The sequence below is a fragment of the Penaeus vannamei genome, chromosome 18 (genome assembly GCF_042767895.1).
Source record: "Penaeus vannamei isolate JL-2024 chromosome 18, ASM4276789v1, whole genome shotgun sequence".
In the NCBI taxonomy this organism is placed as follows: domain Eukaryota; kingdom Metazoa; phylum Arthropoda; class Malacostraca; order Decapoda; family Penaeidae; genus Penaeus; species Penaeus vannamei.
Window position 1 is genome coordinate 41,571,107 of NC_091566.1, and position 5,000 is coordinate 41,576,106.

The window sequence follows — 5,000 nt, forward strand, 5'->3', positions numbered from 1 at the left end:
CTCTTTCTCTGTCTCTGTCTGTCTGTTTCTTTCTTTCTCTATCTCCCTTTCTCTGCATCTGTCTGTCTGTTTCTTTCTTTCTCTGTCTCTGTCTGTCTGTTTCTTTCTTTCTCTGTCTCTGTCTGTCTGTTTCTTTCTTTCTCTGTCTCTGTCTGTCTGTTTCTTTCTTTCTCTATCGCTTTTTTTCTGTCTGTCTGTCTGTTTCTTTTCTCTGTCGGTCTGTCTCTCTCCCTCTCTCTCTCTTTCTCCTCTTTCTCTCTATCTGTCTCTTTCTTTTCTCTCTATGTATCTGATTTCATTTCTTTTTTTTCTCTCTCTTTCTCTTTATCTATCTTTTTCTTTTTTCTCTCTTCCTCTTCTTCACACTTATTCCTGCATTCCATTTTTCATCTGTCTCTATTTTCATATCCATTTCCCACCTCCTTTCCCTTGTTCGTATTCTCACATTTTCTTTTCCTGTTCCCCTTTTTTCATCTATTTTTTTTATCCTTCTCCTCCTCTTATTTATCTTTCTGCTTTCTCGTTCCATTTTGATATTAGAGTTTAAAAGTGCTTGAGATAAAGGTATTCATGCAAAGTACTTCTTGCATGGACGTAAAATTTTGAGAACATATGCTTATGCAACGAATATCTTGTCTTCACTTAGCCTTTATTCATATCTGCAATTTACTCATTTATTTGGGGACTGAAAGTGAATAAGTTAACTCCTTTATTTATCAGAATAACTATATATTTTTTTTGTTTCTTGAAAATCTTTATATTCTTAAATATTACGTTTTTAAAATGTACTGATTTTGTTTCCGTTTTGGAATATATCTCCGATGTTGTTGGTGTTTGTTTATTTATATTTCATTTTTCTTCTATCCATTTTTGAAGCTCTCACATGTATCATATCTATTCTTACCAATGTCCGTCTATCCTCTTTTTCATTTCATACATTTTCTTTCCCGTAAGAGATGTCATCGAATAAATATAGACATACCAAAGAAAGATACAAAAGTATATTATATTTTCGTCACTTTAAAAGGATTTATGTAAAGTATATTTTCGTCACTTTAAGGATTTATATTAAGTATATTTTCATCACTTTAAGGATATATATTTATATTTTTGTCACTTTAAAGGATTTATGTAAAGTATATTTCTGTAACTTTAAAGGATTTATGTAAAGTATATTTTCTAAATGATTTATGTTAAGTATATTTTCTTCACTTTAAAGGATTAATGTTAAGTATTTTTTCGTCGCTTTAAAGGATTTATATAAATAATATTTTTGTCACTTTAAAGGATTTATATAAATACTATTTTTGTCACTTTAAAGGATTTACACCCCCAAAAATTCAGAAGCAGACACCTGCCCAGGACAGGAGTCGCTGGATAAAAGGACGTCTCGCCAGGCAGACGGGGAGAGACCGAGCAGACAGGAGAGTTAAGGTGCTGTCACGCTAGCACTTTTTCCGTCAATTTTCTGACAATTTTCTGAAATTTTGTCATTTTTTGAGCGGATTGTCGATTTTCCAGTCAGACGATAATGATCATTTCCGTCTGAAAACCTTTCCGTCAACTTTTTCAGCCGAACATAGTCAAACCAACAGCTATATTCAAGAATGTTTTTTATGTTAAATATTATTTATGTTAAATAAAATTGTTAAAAAATTGACGGAAAAAGTGCTAGTGTGACAGCGCCTTAAGAGCAGTCCCAGGACAAGGCAGCTCGCTCTCCGCCCTCGGCACCCGGGTCACGGGGTCTCTCTGGGGTCACACATGTCAAGTATATTCCCGTCGCCTAAAGGATTTATATCAAGTATATTTCCGTCGCTTTAAAGGATTTACGTAAAGTATATTTTCGTCGCTTTAAAATATTTGTGTAAAGTATATTTTCGTCACTTTAAAGGATTTACGTAAAGTATATTTCGTCGCTTTAAAGGATTTATATTAAGTATATTTCCTTCACTTTAAAGGATTTACGTAAAATATATTTCAGTCACTTTAAATGATTTACGTCACTTTAAACTATTTATGTTATGGACACTAATTATGTTTGTATTAATAATCAGATTATACGTATGAGTCACTGGGGAGTTATGTCAGCATCCGGGACCGAAGATTCAAGGAAAGGTAAATAGGAGAGAAGCAATAAATGCGGAGGATTAGAAGAAACATGAGGAAATTGAAGGATGATGATGATGATGATGAATAATAATAAGAAGAAGTAGAAGGAGAAAAAAGGGAAGAGGAAGAAGAGGAAGAAGAAGAAAAAAAAAGGAAAGAGAAAGGAAGAGGAGGAAGAGGATGAAAAAGAAGGAAAGGAGAAAGGAAGAAGAGGAAGAAGATGAAGAAGAAGAAATATAATAAGAAAATAGGAGAGGGAGAGGAGGAAGGGGATGAAGAAGAAGTAAAAGAAGAAAAAGGGGAGAGCAAGAAGAAACAGAAGAGGAGGGAGAAAGAAAAAAAGTAGAGGAAGAAGAAAAGGACGAAGATGAGGAAGAAAAACAGAAGTAGAAGAAGAAAGGAAAAGAATAGAATAAAAAAAACATCGGAACAAGAAGTAAAAGAAAAGAAAGTCGAAGAAAAAAACAAAAGAAGAAATAGAAGAAAAATCAGAAGAAGGAGATGAAGACAAAGAAGAAGAAGAACAAAATAAAGAGCGAACAAGAGGGAAAAAAAGATGGAAGGAGGTACCGAAAGGCAGAGAAAGAAGTAGGATAGGGGAGGGGGGAGGTGTCATGGGGGGAGGGGGTGCTCAGATCTCAGCTAATAAGAGAGCGCAAAGGCAAGAGAGCACGCAAGGCCCCCCCCCCTGCCCCCTCCCCTCCCTCCAACCCCCTCTAAGGTCGGAAGATTGCGGCGAGACGAGAGCAGGAGGGGGAGGAGGAGGAGGAGGGGAAGGAAGAGGAGGAGAGGGAGGAGGAGGAGGAGGAGGAGGAGGAGGAGAAGGAGGAGGAGGAGGACGAAGGAGAAGGAAGGGGGAGGAGGAAGAGGAAAAGGAGGGGTTAGGACGAGGAGGGGGAGGGGGAGAGCGGAAGGGGGAGGGGGAAGGGAAGGAGAAGGAAGAAGAGGAGGAGGAGGAGAGGGATGAAGAGGGGAGGGGGAGGCGGACGGGGAGGGGAGAGGAGGAGGAGGAGTGGAAAGGAGGAGGAGGAAGAGAGAAGGAGGAGAAGAATGATGATGGGGAGGAGAGTGGGAGGGGGGATGGAGAAACCGAGAGACAAGGAGAGCCAGAAAACGAAAAACAAAGAAACCGCGAGGACCAGAGAGCTAGAAACCGGAAAACAGAAAGGGCGCGAGAACCAGATATCAAGGAACATCGAAACATCGAAACCGCGAGAAAAAGAGAGGTAGAAACAGAAAAAGTAGAGAAACCGCGAGAACGAGAGGCCTAGAAACCAAGAAACAGAGAAACTGCAAGAACGAGAGAACTAAAGAACGAGAAAACGAGCTAAAAATGGAAAACAGAGAAACAGCGAGAACAAGACACCTAGAAGCCGAAAAAAGAGAGAACGAGAGACTTAGAAACCAAGCAACAGAAAAACAGAAAAACCGCGAGAACGAGAGGCCTAGAAACCTAGAAACAGAAGCCGCGAGAACGAGAGAGAACGAGAGCGAACGAGAAACAAAGAAACCGTAAGAACGAGAGAGAACGAAAGAGAACGAGAAACAAAGAAACCGCGAGAACGAGAGAAACCGCGAGAACGAGAGAGAACGAGAAACAGAGAAACCGCGAGACCGAGAGAGAACGAGAGAGCAGGAGGGGCAGAAGGAGCCGAGCGAGAGCCAACCTCGCTCAGCGCTGATCGGCTGCACGTCACCTTTGATTGACAGGTAGAACGTGATTTACGACCGGCTCGACGAGGGGCTGGAAGGGGAGGGGGAGGGAGGAGGGGGGAAGGGGGAGCGGACGGGTAATAGTAGGAGGATGAAGAGGATGAGTGAGGGAGGAGGAGGAGGAGGAGGAGTAGAAAGAAGAAGAGGAGGAAGAGGGGGAGGAGGAGGAGAAAGAAGAGGAGGAGGAAAAGGAGATGGAGGAGGAGAAGGAGGAGGAGAAGGAGGAGGAGGAAGAGGAGGAGGAGGAGGAAGTGGAGGAGAAAGAAGAAGAGGAGGAGGGGAGAGGAGGAGCAGGAGGAGGAAGGGGAGGAAGAGGAGAAGGAGGTGGAAAAGAGGAGGGGGAGAAGGAAGAGGAGGAGGAGGAGGAGGAGAAAGAAGAGTAGGAGAAGGCGGAGCAGGAGGAGGAAGAGAAGATGGAAGAAGAGGAAAAGGAATTGGGAAAGAAATATGAGGAGGAGGGAGAATAAGAAGAGGAGGAAGAGGAAGAATAAGAAAAGGAAGGAAAAGAGGAGGAGAATGAAAAAGGAAAAGGAGAAAGAGCAGACAAGATGTGGCAACGCTGCAGTGCTTCAGGATCTGTTGTTTTTGTTGATAAGTCTCGATAATAATACCTGATACTCGCCTTATAATTTACCTTCCATTGTTTTGCTATTATTTTCGGAAAAAAGCTTTTGTCAACGTTATCATTTTTATCGTTAATTATTTATCAGACACAATACTGGTCACATACACTCCAATACTCTGCTGACGCGTGGATAAATTCTTAACATAATTTCCAACGCAAAGAAAAAGCTATCTATAATCCTCCATTTCCCTCGTCATCTGCACCAAGCTCTTAATTAAATAAATGCTTTCACAACACACACCGCTTAATTATATTTGGCAACCCCACTGACATCAAATTTAAGTTTTTTTGTTTTTTGTTTTGCTTGAAGGCGGGGACCACAATAACATAGCGAAAAGATGCTAACTTAGCAGTAAGTCGCTATGTTAGCGGTGATTTAAGTCCGCTAGATTTAACGTAAAAGGAAAGTTCATTAATCTAATATAAATGTTTATCGGGACGGATGTAAGATTAATAATTTAACGAAAGAAGAGGCATATGATCGGCGCGTCTCGATATAAGCTGCAAATGATTTCGAAATTCTGATATAGATTGAATTTACTTAAAGCTT